We start from the raw sequence: 16,174 nt of genomic DNA, 5'->3' as shown, positions 1-16,174 counted from the left end.
AAGACCCTCCACTGAGAGTGGTGAGAAGGTCAACTAGATGACTCCTCAGCACAGGAGACATTGAGCGCTCACTTCATGAGCAAAGAAGCTCAAAGACATCAGCTTGTCTTTCATGAGGCTCCCTGGCAATGGCAACAGAAAGTACCAGGCAGTCCTGCTGCTACTGAATTCACCCTCAGCAGACCCTGCCCCAGGCCCAGTAGAACTTCTTAAAGCCACACCTCCACCCAATTCTTCTCTAGCTTTCCCATAGCCCACATGAAATTCATCTAGCCTCCAGGATGTAAGCAACATAGTCTTCCTTTATCATCATTCCAATATTTTGTTAAGAAATATACCTTACATCCTGCATTACTCAGAGCCTTCTTTGGCTGATTCTCAAGAGTCTTTCTTCTCCTAGCAAAATCTTGTTCTTGTAAATAAAAAGTTATATTTTCTAAGCTACTGTCTTAATGGACTTTAAGAGCCTATTTTAAATGCATCTCTGCCACAACAATTTAAATTTTTCCTGAAGCAATATTATGACCCTGGCTGATTAGGGCAAGAAGCTCATAGAGGAAGTGCCAAATAGAATGGGACAATGCTTAACTGCATTAAATATTTTTTCACTACAATGGTTGATATCTATTGAATGCTAACCATATGCCAGGCATTGCACCAAGACGGCTCATTTGCTTTATCATATTTAAACACATAAAATAACCTTATATACTGTGTACTGTTAATATTTCCATTTTACAAATTAAAAACTGAAGCTCAGGTAACATTCCCAAGTTCATGTAGCCCAAATGCATATTTTACTCTTATTGAAAGAAAGTTGATGGCCCTCATATCCCTAAAGGACAAAATGAAAACCCCCCTAATGTGACATACATGACCCCACATATCTGGCCCAATTGTCACTAGCATCATCTCTCCCACCCCCATAAATCCCACTGTAATCCTCATTCTTCCCTATCCAGCTGCACAAACATTTTGACTTTCACTGAACACCACGATTTTCTACAGCTGAACACTGTTTCTCATGCCTCAAATGTCTCTCTCTATTCCTCTTCAACTTGAGAAATCTCACTTCTTAGAGCTGCATCTTAACTCAAATAGCTTCTCTTTGAGGAAGAGCTCATTAATTCCCCAAGGCAGAGTTAGGCATTCCCTTCTCTGTGCTTATTTGTGCTCATTCCTATCTTCCAGCGCTTATCACATTGTAATTCTGCATCTCCAAGTGTGACTGTTTCATTAGTAATTGGATTACTTTAGGGATACAAAAAGAGAAAAGAAGGGAAGAAACAAAGGTTAATCAAGCACCAAATGTATATTAAGTACAATGGTAGATCCTTCTCCATACTTTTCTTCCCATGTTTTTATCTATTATTTAATAACTGATATACATGATTATATAAGTATTTATATATAGATATAATAAAATATATGAATTTTTATATATCATTTATATATTATATAATCTTTATATGTAAACATATTAAAACATATATAATATATGATTCATATATTAAAATATATAAATGTATAAAATATATATTATAAATATATATATAAAATTATAGGAACTAACTAGTAAGATAAATCCAAGCTGTAGACCCATTTCTTGCTCCAGAGCATGTGTCCTTTCTTCTACAGCCTGTTTTCTTCATCTTGACACCTTCAGCCCATTGAACAATACTTGGCACATAGCCAGCACTTAATAAATATTTTACAAATAAATGAATCACAGTTAAAACTTACCAAGCACTTTAACAACAATCATCACATTGTGCTCCACAATAGGTCTGAATAAAAAACATGATGTTTATCTAAATAATAATAACTAATCTCAAGAATAGCATTTAAGAGTTGTCTTTTAAAAATAGACGGTATTATTTTATTTATATAAAGTTGAACTATAAAAGACATCCTCAACAGAAGGCTTGTGATCTCTAGAGTCTAGAGATGAAATTATTGAAGTCCATGAATGCTTTGAATTTTGAATGGGTTTCGTTCTGCATTTTTCTAGGGAAAAGACCCATAGACTTTTTTAAGTAACAATTTCAAAAGTTCCATGATCCTAAAATGATTAAGAACCACAAGACTATATTATTCCTATATTCATTATCACTCTAAGCCTATGCAATTAAGAAAGAATAGGTATTCAGATACATATTATGTTTACATCAGAGCCCTAAAATTTTATGAAACAGTAATGGAACTGGAGATTCAGCATACTGAAAAAAAAAGTTATATTCAGTTTTGAACCTGCTGTAATCCATCAGTTCCAGCAATTTCTATCTTTATCAAGGTAGCCAAACTACATTGAACAGTTAACTTTTATTGGCTTGTTTGTTTGCTCTGTTTTGGAAGGAGACGTGGGTGCAGGGTTTGGTTTTTCTTCTTCAATTTCTGAAAGCTGCCTTTTTGGAACAACCTGACAGGTATGTATGAAAAATATAAACTTCAAGCAAAACATCTGTTTTTTCATCACTTTCAAGTCAATTCGAAGTGCTTATGTTCTAAGTATTAATAAGCAACTCCAGGCTTTGGTACTACTTAGGGCCCATCCAGTAGGATGGTGTACACACAAACTATGCACCTTAAAAAAGCACTCACTCTTCTGATAATGTCCTCATTTCCAAGGAGAAGTATGTCAAAACCAGTATTTCTTAGATATTTGAGAAAATGTATACTGGATGTATATGAAAATGGCCAAATTTGTTTCACATTTTAAGTATTTTTATGTCAGTAAAAGATAAATGTTATTTATCAGATTACATACTAAGTTTTAATAGTCTGTTCATATAATGATTAAACTTTAAAAATGCTTGTAATTGTTATGTTACTTGTTAAAGCAATCTCTCTCTCCTTACTGAAGCTTACCTCTCTTCTACATTAAATCCACAACCCTTGAATAAAACTAGAACATAAAAAACTAGTAAAGCACATTTTAAAACTAAAAAATAAAGAAATACATATTTTAAGATATAAAATAGTATTTTCCTCCCAGAAAATTCAGCATGTAATTGAATTACCCTGATTTCTCTAACTAGAAGACAATTCATCCAAAGATAAACGAAAAGAAAACATCTTGATCATCAAGGCTCACCTTCTAATAGCAATTACAAGTCAGTTTCAAAGAATTCCAGTAAAATGTAGCAAATAAATAAACAATAATTCAAGAAAAAAAGTTACAGTTTGTCTCTGAGTTTCAACACTGCATGAATTCCAAATCAGGCTTGGCTAGAGATATTCTGTTAGTTCCTACGGGAAATCAATACTCTTTAGACAGAGAAGCAAACATTTTCATTTTCTTTTTTTTAACAAAAAACTGAATTTAAATCTTGCTTCTGGAAGCTTAGAAGGCTCACAACCACAGTGACTTCAGATAGCTGCACAGAAACAAAGACACCACAAAGAGTCAGGAAAGTTGACAGAAGTTCACTATATTCCCACCTGAAAGGGAAAGAAAATGAACCTTTCCACTTTGTCTGGATTTCTTGGGGAGATCAATTTGATTATTTCTCTCCCTTCTCCAAAAGCAGAAGCATCTATTTTGAAGTTTCTATTATTGTTTATGAAAGGCACACATTTCAACCAACAGAGTGAGACACAAACACCACTATACCAATAGAATACACTTTGGTGATCTTGAGTGGCTTTTCATTTCAACTTCGAACAATTTCCAAGAGTAAATAAGTTTTAATTGCAAATATCAAATGAAATTTCAAATGCATTTACATCAATAAGGTAAAGGGTTTTCATGAATTCCCAAGTGAACACTGGACAGGGTCATATCTAATGGTCCTCATGGTCCCTGTCACCCTATGGGCTGGTCTGCTATGGGCACTGTCATCCTTTTGGCATCAAGTTAAAATGAACTTTCAGAAGTCTGAAAGCAGAATAAAGACACAAAAGGAACGGTTATAGGGGGCTTCCTATAAGCAACAGAAGAAGAAGTTTTCTCACCACTCTACGGTTGGGAATGTGGGAAGATGGGAATCATGAATAACAGAGGCAAGTGATTATGAGTTTAAATCTGTTTTAACTGCAGTTAAGAGAGATGCTCAGCTTCTCCTTCCTTTCTCCTTCTGACCAGTTCAGTTCACTTTGTAGGGAACTCTGCCAGCACCCTGTTGATATTCCTAGAATTTTGCCATTCCAGCTTCTTCTGTCTGATTTCCAAAAGCTAACTCAGCACCTCTATTTTGAGGTCTTTTCCCAAAATTTCAGAGCGCTGCTTTGCCAACTTTAAGAACAAGTACGCTGAAAAATTATACCACCAGGGTCTGACTGACAGGAGTTGGCGTATAAATCTTCCAGTTCTCTCACCGCTCAGATAGGATAATTCTAAGGTGTATATTTTACACTGGTCCAGAAGTTCCCTGAAAGATCAATCTCTAGTTATCTACAGTGGTGACTGGGCAAAAGCGCCCTTTTTCATTTCTTTGAATCACTTTCTCACTTACTTACGGGTATTTCCTTCACGTCTCAAAGTAATCATTTGAACTTGAATCCTTGTCTGTGGGTCTGCTTCTGGGAGAACCTAAACTAAGACATGCTTCAATTTTAAACAAGTCAACACTTATTTATCAAGAGACTACTATATTTCTTTTGTTTAGCTCGGCCAAGAACAAGAAAGGGTTGTCTACTCAAATACATCCAAGGGAGAACAGGAAACAAACTTAAGAAGCAGACCAGATGGAAACCTGATATACAAGACAGTGCATGCCCTATTTAAGGAAGGCATTCACTATTCTGTGTCTGCCAATGTTTGTCACGCTGGAATGACAGCCCGTTACTGCCAGGTCTTCTGGTTTTTCAAGCAAAGATAAAAATCTTGAAATTTTAACATTGTCAACTAATTCAAAAAGGATTTATTCTTTTGATAATGCTCTTCAGGTCAACAAAACCTGTCTATGGGCTGGATTTGACCCACAGCCGACCAGTTTGGAAACTACACTAAGGATCAAAGATAAACAATGCCTAGTCCATATATATTAAAGAAATTTGTAACTTAGAAGGGGTGACAGATATGTAAGCAACTACATACAAAGTTGAATGCAAGTGATAAATGAGAGATAAGGATAAAAACAAATAATTTGATGAGAGGACAAAAGACATTCTGATCCACAATGATGGGGAAGGAGAGTTCAGACGAGAACACATCAGAAAAAGCTTACAGAAAAGTGGCATACTCCATAAACAACTTTCAAGTGGCTAGTTTCCACAGCTAGGAGAGTAACAGAAACTTCAAAACTTGAAAACAAGACCTGATCCATTATTCCTAAGGGTGGTATTTCCCAATTCAAATGTAATTTTGAGAACTATGGCATATCATGTCTGTGTCTAGGAGGTTTACCATGCACATCAGCATGTAAAGGCTCTGAAAAGTCCCTCAGTAGAGAATCTTGTTTGCCTTCATTTCCCTGACATCTTCTCATTGTTTTGAGCCCAGAACTCTTCTCTTCTGTGTGGGAATACCATTTGAGAAAACTCTAAGAAATGATGTTTTAGGGATATCTCTGACAACAAGAGAAATGATGGGAAAAAAAGAGAATGTAATAACTTTTTTACTTTAAGTATAATCTCAAATGATAATTATATCCAAAGAACTTTATAAACCCCCACCTCTACAAAGTTGGACAAGTGAAAACTGGGCCAGTACAGACTTCTATAGGATAAGCTCGGATGCATGAGTATGTGGTTCTGAAGGCCAGTATGTTTAAAACCACCCTGACCTCCTCACCCACAGTGTTCTTAAACTCTCACAATGGGATCTGGGGTTTGGTTCCTGTGGCCTGTTGAGAAAGTAGCCAGCACCAAGACTCTGAAACCTTGAGCCCTGGTTGGGCAGTGGAAAAAGAAAGTCCTCTCTCTGTGGGCCGCCTCTAAACACAACACTTCAATGCCAGCATTGATAAGAAGAAAAATTGGCTATATCTCAGGACATAAATCAACTTCTGAGCAAGTTTAGGTACCAGAATCAATGCTTGAACAAAACCAGAGAATTGCTTGGGTCCAAAGCAGAAATGCTCACCAGAAATCTTCCAATAATCAGGAAAAGGGTGACCCCTTATTAGGAAAATTAGCATCTTTCCTTCTCCATGTGCTCATATGACCTTAACTTTCCTAGCAGAATAAATTTGAAGGTAGAGAATCCCCGTTATCGTGGGCACAGCGGCTACTATCATCACAGATGTCCCAAATGACAGGACAGTTACAAATTCAAAATTTCAGATATGACACCATCCTATGAGTGAATCAATATGCTCACAAGTAACTATCTCTGCTGGTCTTCTCTCATACAAAGCAGACAACGTCTTGTTCTCACTGAGACAATTATATATTTTTCTTCTAGATTATATATAACATATATATATATTATATATGATAGGGATATGCATATATATAATTACATATTATTAATTATCCATAGATCAACAATTCTGGGTTTTCTATACCCTCATTGACCATCAGGCTTCTATCAATGCTTCAATTTATAAAAAACTAGATGCTTTCTGTCATTGTTTCTCACAAAACATTGCCTCTGATCAAGAGCTCATATCCCAATGAACTGTGTGATCTAAAGTTAATCGATCCAATATTACGTTCATTTTATATCCTCAGAGGCAAGTGTCAATCAAGGTGACAATTTAAAAGTTGCTAGCCAAACCCAGGTCATATCTCTTTCCTGTCTGGGAAGAAAGGATCTTTAAGAAAACCCCCACCTTTCCATTCTAGCACATGTTCACCATTGGTTACTTTTAATGACCACCAATTAGTCAAAACATAATAGAGTTGGAAAAGAAAAAATGATGAGGTAAATCGATTTTAAAAAACATACAACTGCAGGTTAAAGATCACATTTCTAAAATTGTTTATAAGGCCATAGCAAGTATTTACAATTTCCCTTTTTCACCATACCCTTCATGTTCCCTTTGCTTTAAGTCAGTCTTAGTTTCATTGTGTTCTTTGCCTATCAGGGTATTACAAACCATCATCTTTAAGGTAATATTTTAAAAGAAATAATTTCAAATCTATTTCCATTTGGACAATTCTCTCACCAGCTCAAGAACTTTGTTCTTGTAATTATCCCTTTTCATGACTGCCTCAACATTTCTCTCCCCCAACCCCACCATTCTGCTTCAAACTGCCTTTTAGTGGCTCACGTCCGTCAACGTGGTAAATTTCTTTAAAATTTCTCACTTTAAAACTATAGACCTACTTAATCCCTTGTACTTTTCCAGCCATAGAACCATTATACATGTCCCTTATACAAAAACTCCTTGGAAAAATTGTCTACACTGGTTGTCCCATTCTTTGTTGAGCCTGCTACAATAAGGCTTGTCAAGTGTCATACAGACAGCTAGGGGTTGGACTAAATCAGAACCCAAGACCCTGACTCTTATGGTCCAGCATTCCTTCCATATTGAGTTATGAGCAAATGTCATCTCTACACCTAATATTTACTTTTCATATTATTTTAACTGAAATATTGTTTTCTTTGTTCTCAGGGGTGAGATGCACACGAGAATTTGAAATAGTAATAGCTTACTGACTCAAAAGTAAAAAATATATATTGACATACCCATTTTAGAGCGCTCTCTAACTATGTTAACTATTTATGATTTGTGGGCTTCGGGCATTTCATCATAGGTAGGAGGTGTTTGACTTGATGAGAGACCATGGGATCAAGAGAAAGGACAGGCAAGAGAGGAACATTCCTCCCCAAGGAGAAGCTAAAAATAATTATACTGTGGACGAAAGTAGATAAACTTTTCATAGAAGACATCATGTTTCTCAAATACTATCTTTTCATATGTCTTTATGATTTTTTATAGATACAACTAGACATACTTTTTACTCTGCATATCAGCTCTTTTTTTTTCCAAAGATTTTATTTTATTCCTTTTTCTCCCCAAAGCCCCCCAGTACATAGTTGTATATCCATCGTTGTGGGTCCTTCTAGTTTTGGCATGTGAGACGCTGCCTCAGTGTGGCTTGATGAGCAGTGCCATGTCCGCGCCCAGGATTTGAACCAACGAAACACTGGGCCGCCTGCAGCGAAGCGCGCAAACTTAACCACTCAGCCACGGGGCCAGCCCCTACATATCAGCTCTTTTTGTTTAATAAATGCAAAGTTTGGTCATGTTTATTCTTATGAAAATCTGACCAGAAATACTTCCTTTAGAACAAAGATTGAGTAAATATGACATTTTCAAAGATATATGTCTTTCCTTTGTCTCTGAAAATAATCTACCATTATACCTGAGAGCTGATACATAAGGTAATTTTTCACCTTTGACATAGGAAGCAAAAAGGCTCCACTGTCAAACTAAAGGAAAAAAGAAATCTTCATGAACTGTAAACCCTTTATGATCAATGTCATGAAGATGTAAAATCACATAGCAAATTATCTTAATAAATGGCATTCTGGTTCCATTCTCTACTTTACAGATGATAGAATTCAGATCCGGAGAGGTTAAGGGACTTGCAATGCTAACCCGCCGCTTAGTGGCTTCTCGAATCCCCGTTCTCCAGTCCTTCCATCAAGTCAGTATTAACCTGGGCTTCATAAATGTTTTGTCAAGAAAAAGAAAAAAAGACAGAGGCAACTTCCTGAAGAGGTAAGTTAAGCTTTGGAACAAATAAGGAATTTTTATAGATTTGTTTTCTTGTTATCAAATAAGAGTGACACCAGAAGCCATTGCCAGTGACTTTAAAATCATAGGATGGAGACCCTGATTCTCTCATTCAATAAGTATTATTTGGCTGCCTCCTATTTACCAGATAATGTTAAAAAAAAAAAAAAAAAAAGCACTGTGATTCTAGCAATGATTAAAAAATATGCTAATAATTAATTTCCTCACTTTATGTAGTTTGAAATTTGGAATACAATATAAGTAATATAGTATTCAAAGCAGAACTTTTTTCCTCATCTATGGTATATACACAGTATCACTCTTCTTCCTGATTTTCTTTGTAAATAAACTATTTTAGTAAAAGTGATTCATGTTTGTTTTGAAAACAACAGTAAATAGAAAAAGGTACAAAGCAAGCAAAAAAAAATCACTGAAAATTCCAGCACCTGGAAATAACCAGAGAGGAGTTGATGAATATCATTCTATTTAGATATGTAGAGAGAAATTATTTTTATAGAAAGTGACCTATATAATACTTGATACTTGTTTTTCCTTTTAAAAGTTTAAGTAAATTTTTCTTGAAATACAGCATACATATAGAAAAGTGTGAAAATTCTAAAGATACAGCTTAATGACTGTTTGCAATGCAGACGGAAACAAAAGCACCATCTAGATCAAGAAATAGAATCCCAGAAACCATATGACTTTTATCATATCAAGTTTGTCTGCCTATTTTAAAACTTTAGGAAACTGGAATCATACAGTATGTACTTCTTTGTGCATGACTTAATCACTCCACATTATGCTTGAGAGATTCTTCCCTCTTGTTGCATGTAGTAAGATTTTGTTCATTATCATCACTGTATAGTATTCTATTGAATGTCTATACCACAGTTTACTCAGGTTGTTTCCAGTTTGTTCCTCTTACAAAAGAGGCTGACATAAACATTCTTGATCATGTTTTCTAGTAAAGTTATATCGCTGTTGGATAAGCATGATTATCTATCTCCATATCCACATCCATATATAAATCTACATACGCCTTTACATAGGCATATATTTGCTGGGTGGCAGCGTATGATCATATTCAGCTTTAGAAAGTCATGTCAAACAGTTTTAGAAATAGGTTGTAAAATATATACTGCTATCAGCAATGTGTAAGAGTTCCTGTTGCTCCATATACTGGCAAAACTTTGTTACTGTTAGTCAACTGGGAATAAGTATAGTCCCCAAGTAATGGGAAAGTTCAGGAAAGCTTAAGATTGCTGCTCTCACTAATGCATTTTTGGTAGTCACACTTGATGGAATAAGATTTGCTACAGATTTTTTTTTTTTGAGGAAGATTAGCCCTCCCAATCCTCCTCTTTTTGCAAAGGAGCTAACATCCATGCTCACCTTCCTCTACTTTATGAGACACCTGCCACAGCATGGCTTGATAAGTAGTGTGTAGGTCTGTGCCCGGGATCCAAACCGGCGAACCCTGGGTTGCCAAAGCAGAGCACATGAACTTAACCACTACGCCACTGGGCTGGCCCCTTGTTGCAGATTTTTAAAAGCCACTAGGTTTCATGTGCTTCTCGTGTATGCATGCCTCTTATATGTTTCTATAGCCCTAAGAGGCTCAAGGAGGGAGAAATCAGTGTTAGTGCAGACTGCATCCATAGTATTCGTCATCACTAAGATAGACTTCTACACAGTATGCTGAAATGCTCTGCCAACTGAATCCTTTACTTTAGCACCTAATTAAAATGGTATAATAATTTACCAATAGTGACTAAGATCATACTCATTAGGTGAAGCAAAATGAGATTTTTTTCTACATGTTTCTTTGCAAAGAACTGCAAAGGACAAACATTGTAATTCTAATTTCAGTGTCTAGCTCCAACTCAATGAGGAAATGATGCTAAATGTTAACTGTTGTGGATGAATTATCCCCATGTTGAGAGGGTCTTCACCCTCTTCTTAATGTTCAAGTTGCTCTGATTGGTCCAGAAATTCTTGCTTCTTTCTTCTGCTTCATTACTAGAGTGACCAGGCACCTAGTTCGTCTGAGATTGTCCCAGTTACACCTATGGTCCTGATGAAGTTAGTAACTCTCCCTTTTACTCTCAGTATTTGCCCAGTTTTGAGATGACTGTATTGGAGATGTAGATGCAGATATAGATGTAAGTAGATGTCATTCTGCTTATGAATAACAGGTTTCTTGTTTTCTCAGTTTGTCCCAGGAATGACCGCCTAATGTTACTGCTCTAATCTGAATGCTAAGCATCTACATTTTCTGTTTCAAGAGTCAAGGTTCTCTACTCTGGTAGCTATGCCATCTCTGAGGAATTAGAGTTCTGAATGCCCTGGTAACATAAGAATTTTAAGCCGTTTCCAATTTGATGCACTAAATCATAACCACCACGAACATAAATGGTGGTGATCCTCAGAGGAAGGTAAGGCACACACACTTTCCAACCTGCACGCTTTTATATACACTCTTTCCTCTGCCTGGTAATGTCCTTCTTGCATTTTCTTACTAATCTTTCAGAACTCATCATATATATAGCCTCCTCAGACGGTTCCTTAAGCATCAAGAGAGGAATAATCACATCCGTCATCTATTCTCCAATAATCTTTCACTTTTATCTATTAATAACATGCTCCATCTTATACTGTGTTTTTGTGAACATGACTATTTTCCCAAGTAAACTGTAAGAAACTTGAGGGTATCTTTCTTTCTTTATCTATGCATTTCCAATGCCAAACACAGGTAGAATGCTCAAAACATTCTTCTTGCCATCTGAGTGAATGAATACATTCAGTTCGACATAGCCAACATATATGGGGATCAATTCAGTTGGTTTTAAATTGTGATTTTGTGGTGATAAAATCCCAGGAACCTTAACAATCCAAGATCCCCAATTCATTGCTGATGAGATAAGATTTACTTGAACTTGCCTTGGGCCTTGGCATAGTACAGTTGCTGGGAGTAAATTCACATTTTGGAATGCTCATCTCAGTTTGCAAATGGTTCCCCTCCCATTGCTTCCTTTGCGTTCCTAACAGGAAATCATGCATAATAGACACCAACTGCCCATGAAACCTACCCTCTCTCATGCTCTCTCTCCAGTGCTTTCCCCCTAAAAATGTTTTGGCACAGATTTCATCATTTTACCACAGAAAGAAATTTGCTATAATCATCAAGTGTCAGAAACCATTGGCTGTAGAGGAATCTTTGGCAACAAATGCCTTCCAAAACCAGCTCCATTCTGAACATGCCTCAATTTAGCTTGCCAATGAACTCAAGTAATCTAACCTCAGAACTATTATCCAGTTAACTTGTAACGTTATTAAACCATTATATGTAATACAGACAATTCATTTCTCTCTAACATCGTAATCTAAGTACACTGTCAGTCGATAGTATCGATGTCTATACGTTAATTCTTTTCAGATTTAGCTTGCATCAGTGAATAGAAACTGAGCCTCCCAAAAGAAGTTCTAAGAACAGTCTGTGATCTGTAAAGTGTTGCTAGAACTAGACTCAGTGAAGAGGGGAGGTAGGAATAGTGTTCCCTAGACGTGAAGACAAGAGACATCATTGTGTTTTCTCCTTACTGTGACTTCCTTTGGTATATCTGGCTCTGTTTGTACGTCATCCATCCATCACCCATTCAACATATATTTGAAGAAAACTTACCCTCTTCTATGTATTGGGCTAAGCACTTGAGAGTCATAAGGCTAAATAAGACATGAACTCCGCCTTCAATAAGCCTGTAATTAAGAATGGTAGAAACAGGGGCTGGCTCGGTGGCACAGCAGTTAAGTGCGCACGTTCGTCTCAGTGGCCCGGGGTTCGCCAGTTCAGATCCCAGGTGCAGACATGGCACCACTTGGCACATCATGCTGTGGTAGGCATCCCACATATAAAGCAGAGGAAGATGGGCACGGATGTTAGCTCAGGGCCAGGCTTCCTCAGCTAAAAGAGGAGGACTGGTGGTAGTTAGCTCAGGGCTAATCTTCCTTGAAACAAAAAAGAACGGTAGAAACACATATAAAAAATTATTTGAATATAGTATGGTAAATGTTATAATAGAATTAAGTGTTGGGTACCCTATGGCTGCAAAAAACTGAGATGACCTCTATTTAAGTTAAACAGAAAAGGCTTGACATAATAAGTTTTGAGGTTGGGGCTTTAAGAATGAATAGAAATTTATTAGGCAGAGAAAGCAAGAAATGAAATACCAGGCAGAAGGGATGATATGCTCAAGACATGGGGACATGCAATGGAATGCCACATTCTGGAAATGTAAGTAGTTCAATATAGCCAGAATTAAGGATGCATATAGGAAATAATAGAAAAATTAGGCTGAAAAGTTAGGATTCAAATCATTGATTGCATATACACTATGCTAAATAAAAACCTTCAAGTTTATACTGTGGTTATTAAGATAAATTTAATCTAAGGAGTGTCATGAACAAATTACATAATGCTAATATGCTTCCATAATTCCTTTTAAATTGCCATCCTTCTCTTTACTCCTCTGGGAAACATAATAACTTTGGAGCATCTCACCTAAAGGCCTAAAATTAACTTAGGAGAGAACAAGGACTGTGGTGAGTAAATAACCTTTCCCAACCACACACATTAGAGCAGATGGAATCAGTAACTGAGCTCCATCTCTAGCTAGCTCAATCTTGGAAACCTCAGAAGGCAGTAAATGTCTAATTGGATGAGATAAATTTCTCAATAGAAAATCCTGCCTAAGAGAAACAGCACAAGACGTTAAAAAGCCCTGGGCTAGAAGTCAGAAGATGAGAATTCTGGACCCAGTTCTGAAGATGTCTGCTCTTCTTTTACAGAATGGGAGAGTGATCCACTCAAGTTCCAGTGTTTATTGTTGCTCTAAACAATTTTGTCTTTCCCAGATGTTTCGAAGAGGGGTGGATGAAAGATGGCAGGAACTGGTAGGCTTTCGAAGGTCAAGTATAAATGCCAGCTACCAGACTAGGGACCGAGTCTTTAAGGTGGTCATGTGGAGGTGTGAACACAAAATATTGAGAAAATGTTACCGTTCTCACAGTTTATGAAGATCTACCTTATATTAAGGTTTATCATTTTAGCCACTAAACCAGAGTATCACATATTTTTAAATTAGGGATGTTAGAGTCAGCTTTCGAGATGAAAGAAACCTTGGAGATTGGACAGTAAAAGCTTCTCAATTTACAGAGAGGGAAGCTGAGAGGAGTTAAGGGGCTCTCCTGAGGTCATGGAGCTGAGAGGGCAGACCCAACACCAGAACCCAGATCTCCAGACTCTCAATCCAGGATATTTATATACTCTCCTTTATTTTTCTTACGAATAGCTAAGAGTAAACATCAAAGCTACCGTTTTCCTGCTCTTCAGAATGTCACCTCTAACTACAGGAGGAACAGTGTATTAAAGGCAAAGGCAATGAAGTATAAGAGAAACTGAGATGATTAAAGAGAACTAACCTGTGTCAAGATGTGCTGTGCTATGCTAAGTGCTTTCCATGGACCAGTACTCTAATCCTTTTAAGAAGTCAGTGGCTAGAAGAGAAGGGAAGGAGCATATGCATGCCCCATTTCTTCTCTTCACCTTCAAAATAATTTTAATTGCTAACAATTATTTAGCAATTACTACTTGCCAGGCTGTGCAATAAATTCATAATCTCTAATCCTCAGGTAAATAAACAGAGACAGGTGGAAGTCAAGTAACTTGCTACACAATTTTCCTACAGCTTCCATAAAAAGTAGCACAAACTAGGTTGCTTAAAACAGTGTCTCAGAATTCTAGAGGCTAGAAGTCCAAAATCAAGGAATCCACAGGTCCACACTCTCTCTGATTGTTCCAGGGGAGGGGAATTGTTCCTTGCTTCTTCTAGCTTCTGGCATTTGTCAGCAACTCTTGTCACTCCTTGGCTTGTAGATGCATTATTCCTGTAGCATCGCCATTTTCTCCACCTCATTTTCTCTCTTTGTGTGTCTGCCTCTGTGTCCAAATTTCACCTTTTTATAAAGACACCCATCATATTGGACTAAGGTCCACACTAAAGATCTCATTTTGACTTGACTACCTCTGAAAAGAGCTTATTTCCAAATAAGTCCCATTCTGATATCCTCCTTTGTGGGACTCAATCCATCACATGTGCCTAAGGACATAAAGTTACCAAATATTAGACTAAGAGTCTAATCCAATCTGTCTCACCTGAACAGATACTTGAAAATGTTAACGTGTGAAATGCACATGATTGTTATCAACAAGCTGTACTGGAGACCTGGAGGGGAAGGCGCAGCACCGATTCTTTGGTCAGTAGTTCTCACTCATTCCAGATTCCCTCGACCCCATTGACCTTCCTCGTACTTCTAATGTTTCATAACCCAAAGGCAGATATAAAATGTTCTCTCTCCTTATTTTTGTCTCTGAATGGCATCCTGGGCTCTTTGGAAGAAACTCATCCCACAAATCTAATACATAGACAAACATGTAAATAAAGTATGGTCAAGGTCCTTACTCCAAGCCAGATCTGAACTAAGTGATGAATGACATTAAAGGCTATGCTCAGTGTGAAACACAGTCTGTGGAACACCAGGGAGGTAGTATAGCACAGTGGTTAAAACTGAGCTTCAGGATGGGGTTGCCTGGGTTTACAGCCCTCCTAGGCCATGTACTGGATATGTAAGCTTACACGATTAACTTGTGTGCTTTAGTTTTCTCATCTGTAAAATATTCGTAACAATAGTTACCAATTTAGAGTACATGTAAAGATTAAATAAGATAATTCACTAAAAAGCATATACTGCCTGATGGATGATAATCACTCAGTAATTTTTAACTCTTGCTATTCCTTTGAGGGTAAAGAGACAAAATGCGAAATGCTTATGCTTTTTTTCTTTCATTCCTTTTCTAGCTACCTCCATGCTTACCAAACACAATACATACACACACAATCTTGTGTATAACACACTCTTGTTTCAGCTACAAAGACTTTCTTAATGTCCCTTGAAGAGTCTGAGCATTCTTCTCTCTGAGGAACTTGGCATCTGTCCATTTCTCTGACTGGAATACCCTTCCTGCAAATAATTTCATTGTTGATGTCTAATGAGCTGTAAGCTAATGAGATGTAAGCAAAAATCTGGTAATGGATTCCTGGGAAAGCTGCTCAAAAAGAGAACTGACTCTTCACAGAAGCGAGTCCTTATTGTCCTTCCACCCTTTTTACATCCCTGGAATAAGGACATCACAGTTGGAGCTCCAACAGCAATCAGGGACTATGAGGTGACTTTGAGGACAGAAGCCCTATGCTACAATGAAGACGTAGATGGCATAAAGGAACCATACAGCTGAGTTCTCGTCTACCTAAATCCTGATTGCTTTCATATGAAATAAAATGTCCTTGTGAATTTAGTCAAGCCCCTGCTACTAGTAGCTGAACACAAATTTTTCACTAATTCATTCTTCCATTGAAATGTGGTGTCAACGAAGGCAGTGAATTATTTGTCTTCTTCAATACTGTGGCTGTAATGCCTAGAATAGT

Source organism: Equus caballus, chromosome 3 (assembly GCF_041296265.1).
Source record: "Equus caballus isolate H_3958 breed thoroughbred chromosome 3, TB-T2T, whole genome shotgun sequence".
NCBI classification, from domain to species: domain Eukaryota; kingdom Metazoa; phylum Chordata; class Mammalia; order Perissodactyla; family Equidae; genus Equus; species Equus caballus.
This window is presented reverse-complemented; position numbering follows the sequence as displayed.